This window comes from Nicotiana tomentosiformis, chromosome 6 (assembly GCF_000390325.3).
Source record: "Nicotiana tomentosiformis chromosome 6, ASM39032v3, whole genome shotgun sequence".
NCBI lineage: Eukaryota > Viridiplantae > Streptophyta > Magnoliopsida > Solanales > Solanaceae > Nicotiana > Nicotiana tomentosiformis.
In genome coordinates this window covers 61,144,801-61,161,170 of record NC_090817.1, presented here as the reverse complement: position 1 = coordinate 61,161,170, position 16,370 = coordinate 61,144,801, and positions in this window count along the sequence as shown.

The following is a 16,370-nucleotide window of genomic DNA, read 5'->3' as shown; positions in this document are numbered from 1 at the left end:
AAACTAGGGTAGAATTTTGAGGGGTCCTCAAAATTCCGAGTTAAAAAGGTCACAATGTCTCAAAGCATGTCACGGTCTATTATTCGACCAAACTATTTACTTTTGTACATTATTTTAAAGCAGTACTTACAAATGGTTTTACCATAAATGCATATTTTCAAAAATCGCATTTCTATAATAGCTAGATGTTACCCAGGATGACTCGAACAAAGGGCCAAGACATGAGCGAAGGCAAAGTGAGGAATCAAGAGCACAAACCGACCTTCCCCCCAAAACTCATGATTTTTCTTTGGATGCAGGCATAATGGACATAACAAGCACGTCCACAAATATATATATATACAACAAGACCACTATCTTCACAACGACAAAAGTCGCAAAGCACAAACGCTTCAATCTAAGGAACACTTTACTTTCTCATAATTAATCATCGCTTTTTCTCCATAGGGCTAAGCATTGCCCTCATTCCCTTGCATGATACTAAGAACTGTCTCCATTACATTGCATGTGGCTATGCACTGCCTCCATTATTGCATAAGGATAAACGTTGCCTTTCTTGGCATGAGACTAAGCACTGTCTCCATTATATTTCATGAGGCAAAGAACTACATCCATTATTGCATAAGGCTAAACTCTTCCTTCCTTTGCATGATACTAAGCATTGTATCCATTACATTGCACGACGCTAAGAACTGCCTTTATTATTATATAAGGCTTAACGCTGCCTTCATTTGCATGAGACTAAGCACTGTCTCCTTTACATTGCACTAGGCTAAGCACCGCCTCCATTATTGCATAAGGCTAAATGTTGCCTTCCTCTGCATGAGACTAAGAATTGTCTCCATTAAGGCTAAACGTTACCTTCCTCTGCATAGGGCTAAGCATTGTCCTCATTACTTGCATAGGGCTAAGCACTTCCCCTCATTATTTGCATCGAGCTAAACACTGCCCCCATTACCTTTCATGAAGCTAAGCACTGTCTTCAACATTATTAAGGCCAAGCATTGCCTTCCTCTGCATATGGCTAAGCACTTCCCTCATCTCATACAAGGCTAAGCGCTGCCTTGTTTCGTTCTCGCATATGGCTAAGAATCACCCGTTCCCTCTATCAAGCAACCAATATCATTGTATCAGTACATTTCATGGGCTTAAATATTGCCACATTATCCGAAGCCATCATAGTCTGAAGGTATCATCCTCATATCCCAAAGACATCATGCCATGGCCAAAGGATCTCTCGAAACTGCATATCATTATTCGAAGGCGTCATAGTCTAGAGGCATCATGCTCATGGACCGAGGGTACTATTTCATGGCCTGTGAATCTCTTATTATATGTTTCATGGCCCAGGACCTCATGGTCTAAGGACATCATCCTCATCGTCTGAAGACAACTCTCATGGTCCGAAGAAAATTTGCATCATGTTTAAATATACGCAATGACTATGTATATTCGTGGGAATCATGTTATAAGTTTTGCAAGTAACTCGGGAGGCAACCATTCTACAGACAGGAGAAATTCTCACTCTGGTTTCTATTATCAACGTTCACATCCTTTGATTAATTCAAATGTAACCGATCACCAGTAATTGATCGTTTCTACCGCCTAACCGCTCAAACATTTGTCTTTAATACCCATAACATTCAAATTCGCATTCATAATCCCACCTGAAGTTATCCGTTACTTATGACATTATCCTATTGAGAAAAGATCTTTCATTGAAACACATACTTTTTTATAATAACTCCACCGGCTTTGTTTACCGTTGGATCCATAACTACACACGACCTGATTCTCGTAACTCCAAAGATATGTAGGAAATTCAGGAACTAGGGTTCGGCCCCATTTTTTCAAGAACACCTCATCCTTGCTCATTCAGACAAAATTGGCCATCATTTTCTTTACCCGACAACTCTTTCATCATTCTCAGATTAAGAGAGGCAGCTATTGGTACCCAATTTTGCCCTCATATTTTATAAAGTATTCGATATACTTTCAAAATATTATTATGCACTATCACCCAATTTATAGTGGTTATATAAGTATGTTCTATAATTTTTGAAGCTTTAAAATTGATTTTCTTGCATTTAATTTGTTGAAATATTTGTCAATTATCCCATCAAATTATTTTTAGGGTGATTTAATCATCCAAATTTATCATTTTATATCAACATACATTTTATATTATTTGATCTCATTTTTACATAATTACATTTGCATTTTTTCTATTTTATCTACACTAGTTACAATAATAGCCTATATTTTATAAATAATTGAATTTATTATATTATTTATGTCAAAATATTATTTTATATTTTTATAATGTCGATTTATTATTTTCAAGAATTTTACTGTATAGATAATATTTTTTTTACTATTTATTAAATATTTTAATAATTTTATTTTTATTAAATTCGGGTGTTTTAAAGCTGGCCAAAAATTAGTCCAATTATCGGACAATTTTAAACGCCCCAAAAATTTCTGGCCCATTCCTTTTAGCCCAAACCAAACGACCTCTTCAATCCAACTCGATCGCGACCCACTAAACAACCCGCCCGCTCAAGTATTTTAATCCTAGTCGTTCATCCTACCCCTTTAGTTACCCAAACTCCCAAAACCATACCCATTCTCTCTGAGACCGTCGTCCCTAAATCCTCTCACCCTTCTTCTCCCCAAAGAAACCCTAGCGGCCTCACCCCTAATCCATCCAATTCCGGCTAGACAATGAAATCGTCTTGTGATTCACCTTCCTTATTCGTGTTACCACATCATTATCTATGTGACCATGGTGTTACTTAGCACTTGCCTAAATTTGGCATGTACCATCTCTTAGAATCGGGCTCGTTCAACTTCAATTTCCAAGATCTGGACAATATCCCGTCCATATACACGGAAAAGGGTTGATTTCTCACACCAGCATGAAACATTTCAAATGTGGGACCCTAATTAGGGTTTGGAATTTGATTTCTCCCTTTACCGTCTACTTTACTGACTTGCATGTGATATTTCCTTTCCTTGTTTATGTTTGTGTGATTTCTTTCCTTGTTTGTTCGCCTGATTGAATACCATATAACCCCTCCCCAGTTTCCCCTTTAGGGAGACTAGAATCACTATTATTCTCTCACCCTCACTCTTTCTAGACTATTATGTACTCTTAATTATGGCCGGCTGAAATCCAAGGCCACCGGAATCCTCTCTATCTAATTCTCTAGTGTGAGCAATGCTCGGGGCTCATTCGAAGCTCCTGTGAACTTTGACGCACTAGGTTTTGGAGTTTGTGTTGTTGTTCTCTCTTTGCTACTGGAACTTGGTTTTCTCCTCTATTTGTTTGCTAAATCTGCAAACTTGTAAGTGTTTAAACCCTCGCAATTAAGTTTCCTCCTTGTTTGTGTTCATGCTTTCAAACATTTGTGTTATGGGGAATTTTCTAAGCCAATATGACATTGTGCTGACCTTGCTTTCCCTCTGCAATCCTTCATTGGAACTTGTCTAAGTTTGCATATTTTCACCCAGTGTAGTCAACTTGGAAGAATTCTAGGTTGTTATGCTTTATTTGAGATTGTCGTGTTTATTTATGTATTGATCGTTTAGTATTGAACCCTTGCTCATGCCTCACCTTGAATTTTTCTATTGAAACCCTTAGGAAACTATGTTCCTATTCAGAACTGCATTAATGAATCTTTTTTTCCTACTGAATCCTTATACAAAACCTGCTACTTCTCTGCAAATTGACCCTTGACCATCACGTGTAACAATACTATCTAGATATTTAGCCTAATATTCTCCCTTGTCATTGCTAAACTTTAAGGCATGTCTATTATATATGTTTAGCATGAATGATTTCTAACCATAAAACTCATGTTAACATGTGCACTACTTGCCAAAATACGGGTAGGGGCAGTACATAAAGTAATGTGATAATAACAATAAGTTCAGTTTTGAAAGTCCACTAGAAGCCCTCCCCCTCCCTCCCCCACAAAACCCGGTGTCACGAGTGCATGAAAAATCTAGGAAATATACAAAATTACTACAGTTATTGTTTAAAGTAAAATAGACAAATAATAAATAAGGTAGAAGGAGACTCCGGTGCTGCAGGTCGAAGAAAGGCAACCAGCTCACCACTAAGTCTCCGTGAAAGTACGTCTACACGCTCGTGTGACCACTGAAAGTACCTGTCTCAGTACCTACACAATCAGTGCAGAAGTATAGCGTAAGTACGTAAAATAATGCGTACCCAGTAAGTATATAGTCTAACCTCGAAGAATTATTGACGAGGGATCGACTTAACACTTACTAGTGGTCAAATGGTAAAACAAATACATGATTAGTGATACATGGTAAAACAAGTAAGGCGAACGGCCCGATCCCATAGGAAAAGTGATACTCATTACTGCCGAGATGAACGGCCCGATCCAATAAGAATAGTGATACTTAGTACTGCCGAGGCGAACGGCTCGACCCCACCAGAATAGTGATACACAGTATCGCCGTGGCGAACGGCCCGATCCCATAAGTGTAATTTACAATACTGCCGAGGCGAATGACCCGATCCCATAAGAGTAGAATAACAACCTCTCTCGCGGAAGTATATGCGATTCGAGAAGACAAGACTATTGTTCATCAATTATTCCACAATTTCTCAAAGTAAGAGGCTCAATCAATATTTTATTCTAACCTCAATATTAGTCATAAATTAAGAAAACCAAATACACAGGGTAAATACAAATAACACATTTAAAGCATGATATGAAGCTAAGCCTACCCGTACATAACATGAATATAGCTACGTACGGAGTCTCATCACCTCGTGAGTATGTAGCTCCCACAACAAGTAAAACACAACAGTTATATCACCTAAGGGGATAATTATCTCTTACAAGATTAGGCAAGAGACTTACGTCGCTTCCATGTTCACTAGAAAGTTTCCAAAAGAAGACGATCAATCCTAAACTAGACAAAAGTCACCCCCAGGCCTACGTGCCCGGATTCCGAAAGTTTTTGAAGACAAACGTCACTTATGACCTTACAAACTCAAATATATAGTTTATTCCAAATTCCATAACCAACTTCGTGATCAAATCTCATTTTTACTTAAACCCTAGGTTTTCCACAAAAATCCCACAAATTTTCACTAATTTTCATGTTTAATCTACCCATAATCCATGTACTTAACATAAAAATGGGTAGAATTTACTTACCTTGTGATGTTGACGAGGATCCCCCACAAATGTGCTCTCAAGACTAAGTGAAAATGTGAGGGAATTAGGCTAAGTCCCGAATTAAATGCACCTTTCTGCCCATCGATTATTGCACCTACGGTCTCTTAACCGCATTTGTGGTGCAAATATCGCATCTGTGATCCCCCTCAGCCTCCAGCCTTTTCGTTTTTGCAGACAAGAATCCGCTTATGTAAGTCCGCTTCTGCGGTCTCCAGCCCATCCGGTCCATTTCCTCTTATGCAGAGAACCCTCGGATCTGCGGGCTCGCAGATGCGGAGAAACCTCGCATCTGGAGCCTTCCCAGCTCCAGCCCAAAATGCACTTATGCGACCATGGGGCCGCTCCTACAGTCTCGCACATGTGGCCATTTTCTCGCAGGTGCGATTGCACCAGACCTGAAGCCTTCGGCAATAACACTAAGTGCAAACATGTTCCGCACCTCATCCGAATACCACCCGAGGCACCCGGAACCTCGTCCAAACATACCAACATATTCTAAAACATAATGAGAACTTACTCGAAGCCTCAATTCATATCAAAAAAATATCAAAATCATGAATCGCACCCCAATTCAAGCCTAATGAAACTATTGAACTTCTAATTTCTAAAACTACTGCAGAATCACACCAATCCAACTCCGAATGAGCTGACATTTTGCACACTAGTCCTAAATGACATAACAGACCAATCTCATTTTCTAGAACATTAATTCATACCCGATATCCACAAAGTAAACTCTCGGTCAAAACCTTCAACCTTTCAAACCTTTAACTTTTAAACTTTTGGCAAAAAGCCTCAAACCGACCTACATACTTCGAAATCAACATACGAACATACGCCTAAGACCAAAATCACCATATGAATTGGATCCTTCAAAACCCGATTCCGGGGTCGTTTACTAAAAGCATTGCCTCAAGTCAAACTTGGCCACCTTAAGCCTTTATTATGGAACTAAGTGTTCTATATTCGACCCGAACCCTTTCAAAACCAAACCAACCACCCCTGCAAGTCATAACATAATAAAAGAACATATGAGGAATCTTAAATAGGGTAACAGGGATATAGAAAACAAAACGACCGGTCGGGTCGTTACAATTAGCATATGTCTATCCTAAGCGCGAATCCATTCTCCAATGCCCATGTTCAAGAACATGATCTACTCAATCGTATGTGCGATCTATAATTCCCGCTTTCGAGTTCAATTCTAGATTTGTAGATAGTATTTAATTAGTGATCAAGCAAACAAATAATTAAGCGCAGGATTGAATAAATAAACCAATACGATAAATAAAGAAATCAAAATTAATATCCAAATAATAATATTCATGAAAGAACGTGAAGTTTAGCTCCACATAAACATGGTAGTCACACAATAAATCATCCAAAGATATATAAAAATTACATTATTTGATTGAAGAAAGATAAAACACGACTTCCACGGCGGCTCCGTGCTCTCTTTCGGTCAAGAGTTATGTAAAAATGGTGTTTAAGGACTATTTATAAGTGTAAGAAAAAACTTAAACGAAATAACCAAACTCAAAATCAAAAACAAGACAAAATAACCTCGAAACCCGGACACCGTGCATCGCAGCGCGTAACGCAAGGAAGGACCTCGCATTGGGCAGCGCATCGCGAGCTTTGTGGCGAAGGAATTCTCTTGGGTCGCCTTGCTGCTGCCCAACTTTGCTTCACTTCATTGCCTTTTGCTGCGTTGAAGTACAAAGGTAATCTCTTCCTTTCTTTGTTCTTTACTTGCATCATTGCATAATTATTGTCTTGTCTCCCATCATTAGGTAAATGATTAGCTAATTTAAAGTGTATAAAACACACTTCAAAATATTTATTTTGCTCCCAAATTTTATCTTCAAATACCTATATTATCCATTAACATCCAAATAAGTATAAAACCCCATAATCAATCTAAGTAGGGGATATTCAATATCAAATATATCCAAAGAGCGTTAAAAATACGAGTAAATTAATATCGAAATGTATAAAAATATGCCCAACATCACCACCCCACATTAAATATTTGTTCGTCCTCGAACAAAATAACTATAATAGACGAAGCAAAATTAAGCTCCTACCATTCAAAGCACACTATTCCTATGATAATGGTTGATAGCAACAATTAAACAGTAGTATATGCATTCAACACACACTTCCCTATGCCATACTTCAAAAGTATGCCATACTTATGCCAATTAACTTATGCCATACTTTAAAAGTATTCACAAAAATACAACATGCTCATAATAGTCCTAGCCTCAAAAACAACTTACTGTCACAATGTACTCATGGCTTGAACATTCAACATCGTAGAGAGGTCTAATAACGTTATCTATCCCTCGTGAAACCATGTTCCCTCACAACAAAATGAAGGAGAATAAGAAGAATTCACACATTCGAATCTCATGATCAAATATAGTTTAAGGACTTACATATATCAATGAAATCTCTCACGCTTACACAAAAGTCATATGCATGCAAAAGATATCATAGGCTGCCATTTATGTAAACCTCTACTATTGTAGGCCCACTCGGTCTAAAATCAATTAGGACTTTGTCAAGGTTGTAATGTAGGTTAAGGGACGGGTAGGATATATTTAGGAATAGTGGCCAATCCTCCTAAGCATTTTAACACATCACAAAATTAACTTTAAGCGCATATTTCTTCAACCCAACTTCAATTTCACATACAAGATCACCCCTAATAATGTTTTCTCTTTTTTTAAGCACTATGTTACTTTACACACACTAACAAAGACAAGATATTTTACTTCTTTTGCGACCTTTTTCTTTTCAAATTTTTATTTATCTTTTTGTCTAAATAATAATTTTCTCTTCTACAGTTCCTGCTAATAGTGTATTCTTTACAATACAAGTGCACATTCCTTCCTCTCATTGTTTCACTCAAAAGCCACTCAAGCTCGCTCCTTACATCTTCTAGCGCTCATTGTTTCACTCAAAAGCCACCAAGCTCGCTCCTTACTTCTTCTGGCGCTCATTATACATGTTACGTGCCTTAAGAGATAAAAAGATCAAAATAATATCAATTAAGAATAAAAGAGAACAAGCTTGTAATATGGGTGCCAAATAAAAGTCTATATGCTCAAAAGGGTTAAGTAGGGATAATTTTATTTGTTATAAGCAACAACGCTCAACCAGGTCAAAGAAAGCAAAAAATTATTTTTCAAATTGATCAACACCCATACTTTCGCTTCAACACTCATGTCGGGCAAGTTCTAGACTCAAATACAAAAATATAAACTACACATAAATCTCACCAGATATAGCACATGACTCACTAAGGACGGTCTCATTCAGACTCTCAAACTAATGCAACTATTGACGGAGCCACAAGATATAATCATTAAGCACAAAGTGAACTCAAGTCAAGAAAATGAGACATAGACGTCATAAGACATGCTATCCAACTCTTAAAGACATCATAACCAATTTCAAAGCATAGGAAAGATACTACACATGTCAAAGCCTAAATATGCTACTATCAAACAAGTCAAAGGCGCCTAAGAATCCCATCATTCTTATTCCTTTTATTCCCTAAATCCTAATCTACATTAAAAAAGATAACAAAGACTATCTAATTCAAACTACATCCCATGAAAAAGAACCGAGATACAAAAAAAACTACGGGTGATTATTACTACCAAAAGAAAGCTAAAAGACATATTTTTGGATTTTCTTCTTTTTTTAAAAAACAAAATTGCATTTTTTTTTAGATTTTAATCCCTCAAGAAAACTGTGTAGGAGATCCATCATCAGGAAAAGTCTAATCTTTTTTCCAAGTTTTTCTATTTTCCTTAATTTCAAAAAAAAAAAATTTAAGCTACTAAAGCTACAACTATATACTTTGCTGATAGTTTAAAAGCTACTAACCTATATAAGGAAAAACAAAGAGCTAAAAATAAAAAATAAAAATTAACATTAATACTGATATACTACTAATAATAATCCAAAAAGAGTCCCCCACCCCATACTTAGAAGAGAGCAGTGTCCCTAATGCACAAATAAAGCAAATATTACGAGGGTGGACTAGAACTCCCTAAAAGGCCAAAGGCTGAAGCACCATCAGCTCACAGGGTACTCATACTTCTCATATGCATGGTCCTTTGTGCGGGTACCCCACACTTAGTTCCAACCATCCGACTCGCTTTTGCACGTCTTATGTCCTTTCTTCCTATGTTCATAATCCTACAAAATAAAAATAAATATTACAAAAATAATAAAATAAAAAATATATAGGAAAACCAAAGCAATAACGTTGAGTTGCCTACCAACAAGCGCCTAATTTAACATCGTGGCATGAAGTGAGCCACTTTTTGCCTCCACCTCGAACTAATGAATCGAGGCCCTAATTTGGCTTCAAGCTTCGCCTATGCTCTAGTGGTGGAGGTACAAATTTAATTGGACCAAGTAACCAATGTAGAATCCTAGACTTCTTGCCCTTCAGATAAGGTATGTAATTCTATATTTATAGCACAATAAATTTTAGAAGTGCACACAACCCGCTCTTGGAAATACTTTTACATTATCGCCACAAGTGGGGTCCTTTACAATATGGGACTAGGATCGCAAAAATAAGAATACGTATCATTCCACCACTTTTGATTCAAAGATGCAATGATAAGATAAGTAACAAAATACTATACTAAACCAAAAAAAATTAAAAATAAAAACTTGAATAGATAAAAAGAAAAAATCTAATCTAGAAAAAATAGTTAATTCTAAGTCTCCGGCATCGGCGCTAAAAACTTGATGCGGCCAAACACACACGCAAGTATATGTGGTCGTCAAGTAATAAAGTGATAAGATAGAGTGTCGAACCCACGAGGACTTGTTATCAACTATTAACTAAATTAATGTAATGATCCGGTCAGTCGTTTTGAGTGTATTAGCCCCGATTCCCTATTTACTACTTTCCCCGTATCTGTATCTGCTTATGTGACTTGCCGGAAGGTCTTGCTTTTGGTTTCGGAGTGTTTTGGGATTCTTAGTCCCTAAAACGGAAGCTCAAATCTTAGGATTTTGTCCATAGTCGAAATTGTGTGAAGACAACTCTAGAATAGAGTTTCGTCAGCTCGGTTAGCTCCGTTGGGTGTTTTCGACTTAGGAGCATGTCCAGACTGTAAATTTGAGGTATGTAGCTAATTTACACTTGAAATGGCGAAAGTCGAATGTTTGGAAAGTTTGACTTGGGGGGGTGACATTTTGATATAAGGGTCGGATTCCGATTCCGAAAGTTGGAGTAGGTCCATAATGTTGATCTTGTCGTTTGTGCAAAATTTGAGATCAATCGGACGTGGTTTGGTAGGTTTCGGCCTCGTATGTGGAATTTGAATGTTTAGGAGCTCTTTGGGCTTGAATCCAGGTGTAATTGGTGTTTTGTGTTGTATTGAGTGATTCGAAGGTTCGACTACATTTGCATGGGGTTATATGACTTTTTGGTATATTTGGTTAAGGTCCCGAGGGCATCGGGGGTGTTTCGGATGCCTATTGGAAGGAAATTTGGACTTAGGCATTGCAGGTTTCTTCTGGTGTTCTGGTGTTTCACACATGCGGTGGGAGCCCGCAGGTGCGGCCCCGCAGAAGTGAAGAGGAGGACGCAAATGTGGGTGAGGATGGGTTGGGTTGGAAGCGCAGGTACGAGGTTAGGAGCGCATCTGCGAAAACGCAGATGCAGAAGGGGAGGCGCAGATGCGGAAAAAGGCCTGAGTGGGAAGGATCGCAGAAGCGGGTAGGACCCGCAGGTGCGAATAGGTGACCACAAATGCGGAATCTGGGAGCTTAAGTGGTATCCGCACCTGCGATGGAATTTCCGCAGGTGCGGCGTCGCAGATGTGATAGGAGGTCCGCAGGTGCGGTTTTGCTGGGTAGAACCTATAAATAGAAGACTTCAAGATTTTTCACCATTTTCACATTTTGGAACTCGGATTTTGGAGGATTTTCAGAAGGATTTTGAAGTGTTTGCTGAGGTAAGTTCCTTGTGCCTATTTATCTTCAATAATGGTGTTTACCCACTAATTTTACACCTAGTTGGTGAGTTTTTTAGGTGAGATTTGGAAGATTAGGGCTTGAGAATTTGAGAGTGAATTTTGGGATTTTGGAGGAGCAAATGATGTCGGATTTTGATAAATTTGGTATGGTTGGACTCGTGAGTGAATGGGAATTCGGGTTTTGTAACTTTTGAATGTTTCTAGACGTGGGCCCGGGGGGCGGGTTGAGCCTATTTTGGATTTTTGACTTATAATTTCGTAATTTTCTTGTGAAATTGATTCTTTTAGCCTACATTAATTATATCGTACTGCTTGTGGCTAGATTCGGGGCATTTTGAGATTGATTCGAGGGGCAAAGGCATTGCAGAGTAGGATTTTGCGTGGTTTGAGGTATGTAACAGTTTTAAATCTTGTTCTGAGGGTATGAAACCCCGGATTTTGGTATGATGTGACTATTTTGGAGGTGACGCACATGTTAGGTGACGGGTGTGAGGGTTCGTCCCGTGAGACTGTAAAGTCGAATAGACTATTGTTAATTACCTGTTCTCTCTGTGTTATAGAGATTTGACTGCAAATCATGTTAGAAATCATGCTTAGGCTATGTGATAGTACGGTTGGGACCCGCAGAGGTCGCGTACCTGTGAATTATTTGCTAATTAATATCTTGTACTCAGTCATAGTTTTACTTGCACATCATATCTCAGTCTCTTCTTGATTCCTGTTGATACACCATGTCATTTTATTTGGGCTGATCTTTATGATTTCTAAGGGCCGTGAGTCTAGAGAGGTACATGACTGAGTGAGGCCGAGGGCCTGGATGTGAGGTATAGATACCATAGCACGTGAGTTTTCCGTGCGAATCATGATGTTTATACTTAGCACGTGAGTTGTCCGTGCAGATTCTGATATGATATTGTAGCATAAGAGTTATCCATGTGGATCTATATATGATATGATAGCACATGAGTTGTCCATGCGGATTAAAGCGCTTGGGATGTAGGAGCCCCTCCGGAGTCTGCACACCCTTAGTGAGCGCAGGTACCTATTGAGTGTGAGTACTGAGGGCTGAGAGCCGAGTGATTGAACTATTGTGACGAGTTGAGTGACTATTGCCTGGAGAGGCTATAGTTGCTTTTTCATTTGTTATTGCACTAAGTTTCTATCTGTCGTTGTCGTAAAATTTTTGAAAGATTCTATATCCAGATTTACCTGCACTTTAACTGTATAAGAACTGATTTGATTTGAACTGCCGGATTTGAAAGCCTGTCTATTTTTTGCTGGAATTATTGAAAATAAACTTTATTTGTATAGCTCGTCACTACCTTCTCAGTTCTTTATTTATTTCTGTTACTTGCTGAGTTGGTTGTACTCATACTACACCCTGCACTTCATGTGCAGATCCAGGTGTTTGATCAGGGAGATTGTTGAGTTCGTGTGCGATCGAGTACCAGAGACTACGAGGTAGTTGCTGACGTCCGCAGACCTTGTCTATCCTTCTATGTTTTCTTTCTTTTCAGTATTGATACTTAGACACTGTTTGTATTAGACTGGATATGTAGATGCTCATGATTCAGTGACACCCCGATGTCGGGTAATTTTTTCGCACTTATGTTTTCTTTTTTTACGGGGGTTTTACCCCCGTTTTATGCAAAACTCCGGTTATTTTAAATGTCTTAATTCATTTCTGTTAAATTTTGAAAGTGTTTAGGAAAGGTCGGCTTGCCTAGTATCACGATAGGCGCCATCACGAAGGATTAGGTTTTGGGTCATGACAAGTTGGTATCAGAGCTTAGGTTACATAGGTCTCACGAGTCATGAGCAGGTTTAGTAAAGTCTTGCGGATCGGTACGGAGACGTCTGTACTTATCTTCGAGAGACTGCCGAACCCTTAGGAAAATTTCACTTTCTTGTATTCTATCGTGCAAAATTTATTCATCTTGAAACATAACTCTTTGAAATCCTTCCACCCATTTGTATGCGCACATGAGCACTCGGTATCAGCTGTGCATCGACATCTTGTGATTCCATAGTTGAGGAGCGAGATATGATTTTGGCATGCTGATGATGGGCCAGTCTGGAGTAGCTTGAGCACGAAGATTTCGATTGTGTGATGCACGTGCTTTTGGGACTTATATGTCTGGTGGTGTCCCTATTAGTGGAATTTGTGATTGGATGACTATGTGGTGAGTATGATGTGACTGCGGGATGTGTTCAGATTCTTCGAATGTGACGAGAAGAGTTTACTTGAGATGTAGAAAGGACTATAGGGTGTCTGATTTATGGCTTGATTTGGCGTATGGTCTCGAGTTATGGGTGTATTGAGGCATCTCTCATGTTGTTTAGTTGTGGAGTGAATTAGATTCTCATGTCTTGTTGATGAGTTTAGAATCAAGAAGATTAAGTGATTGTGTAGTAGTCGTGACTGTGGAAGGGTGTAGAGAGATGTCAGTTTGAGGCAAAGCATGTGGGTTATCCCCTGTGAGGTGTCCTGAGGTTATGTGATCCCTAAGATGTTTTGTAGAGAGTTCTCTTTTACCAGTGAATGATATATGTTGCAATTTGAGTTTGGATCGCCTGTGGAAGTTGGCTTAACCATCACGAGGATGAACGCAAGATTTGCAGATGATTTGAGGTACTAGATGGTTTGTGTTGCATGAGCGGATGAAGGATTTAATGGAATCTCACTGTGGTATTATGGTAGTAATGGGGTATGGTTATTGTAAGTAGTCATATATTTTATTCCATGGCTTTGAGCCAAGTGTGGGAGTATGCTATCGATGAGTTGATTGTATGGTTATGTGTTGTATTAGTTTCAGTTCGAGGTATACTGGTGAATCAGTTGTGGCTTGCAGAGGTCGAGTTCGAGGATGACTCGGGTAAAGAAATTTCTGGATACAGGTTGTATTACTCTATGGGTATGTGAGAATCATAAAATATTTGAGTGGTTATTTGTGAAGAATGTAGTGTGCATGGAGTAGGAATTTGCTCGGTTGCTTAGGAGTGTGGGTTACTCTTTACTACCTTGAATGTTAGTGTGCTAATGGGGCACAGGTCGTTCACTCCGTTTGGTCGGTTTAATTGAGATTTGAGTAGAGTGGATGACTCTCGAGAATGGTTCTAATGGATTCAAGACTTATATGTAGCGATTTTGATTTTTCAAAATTTGTATATGGCTAGAAACTGGGAGTTGAATTGGATGGTGTCGAGACTTGTGGCAATTTTATATCATTGTGGATTGTGCACTTCAGTATCAAGAAGGTGAAGGAAACAGTTTTAGGTTCATATAAGGTCTCTTTAGATTCGGTGTCTCGGTTGTGGTGCCTTGGGGTGCTTAAGAGAGAAGTCAGCAGCTTATGGGCCTTAAGGCGTTATGGTTTTATACTAGGGTCTCTTGTATGGTGAATTTTGGTTTAGGATCGTGGTGTTCCAGCAAGGAGAAGTATCAATTTGAAGGCAATTTGGAAGAGACTTAGAGAAATAGGACAGCATGGTAGTAGGTTGGATCAGCACATTAATGGATATAATCGATTTTTTGGGTACTTATGATGTGACTGGTCTCCACTGGTGTTTCGGGGCAATGCTCTTCGGTTTTGGTGACCTGCGTGGCTGGGTTGAATTAGAAAGATTCGGTACGGATAGCTTGGTTATGTGAAAATAGACTTTGAAGAGTTCTCAATGGTTTTTACCACGGTTCGAGGAGTATATTTCTTACCAGCGTGAGGAATATATTGCGTATTAGGGTTTTCTCCGGGATGAGATCAAATGGAAGGTTTCTGACTGATCGGAAATGTATTCTGCTTGTGACTCAGAGTTGATTATGAGATTCTTGTACTCTTCACAGGATGGCAAGGTAGATGCGGTGTGTTGTATGGGATTGAGATTTGCATGTGCTAAGGTCACATGTTCAGTTTTGAAGGGAAGGACATAAATTCGTAGGCAGCATGGACGGTTGCAGATAACTAGATAAATGATATTACTAATCGGTATGGCCTGATAAGAGTATACATTTCAGAAAGGGAAATGTGTTTTGATCTATGGATACTTCACTGGTATTGCGACACTCTCCTGATTGATCGACTGCTGATATTGAACTTTTGCCATGTGGCACGGAAGAATTTTAGAAGTATTCCTTGTGGGATGACCGTGTATGAGAGATGTGTTAGACATTAGGACGGTGGAGTTGGGATCTAATATGCTGATTCGTGTGTCATATGGAGTTGGAGACTGGAGTTCTCAGGAATAGATTGTTTCATGGTTGCGGACTGTGAAGTCGTGGCCGAAGCTAGCCAGATGATAGTATGTGTTATGATTCAGTCATTGTGGACCTTCAAAGGGTTATTTATCTATTGGTGGGTGACCAGAGTCGATTTGGGGGGGGGCATTGGTAGGCCTTACTAGGATGGGTATTCTATATCGAGTCGGATTGGTTGGCTCCGTACTGCTATTATTGAGGGATGTGCCATTCGGTTATTGTTGATCTTATTCTTGTTCTGAAATGATGTGTGAGTTACTCTTCTATGATACGAGGGGGTTGCGATTCATGGGTTATATGCATACATGGTGTGGTTCTATTTGGGATTTATAGTGGAATTTGAGGGAGATGAGTATTTGAGTATTGCGTGATTGTTTGCGCGTTGGCTATGTTCTTCCCGCATTGTGTTATTTTCCCTCCGGGGTTACGGTAATGCACCTTGGGTACTTGATGTCGAATTTTGCATGGTTATTGACTTTGAGCATGGTGGCTGAGATATTTCATATGGACCAGTGTTTGGATGGGGTCACGCATTGCAGCGGAGTTATGTTGAGATATGATCCCTTGTGTTAGATTCGTGTGTTTTGGTTCTACATTGTGTGATAGGTTCTTAGCATTGCGTTGTGGTGGTACTTGTTGAGCTTGCGGGACAGTTCTCCCGTCTAAGTCAGTTTTCCATGATTTGAGTATATTTGGAATGTTGCTTATTGGTGCACGGATTGCACAGGTTATGGGTTTAGATTGTATTGGTATGGCATGTCACTAGAGTGGTCGTGTTGGATGAGATGAGATCATTGGACTTAGAATGGATACTATCGGAATTGATTACAGCATGTTTGGAAGGATAATATCGAGAGTTAGCTTAGAATTGGCTATAGTTCT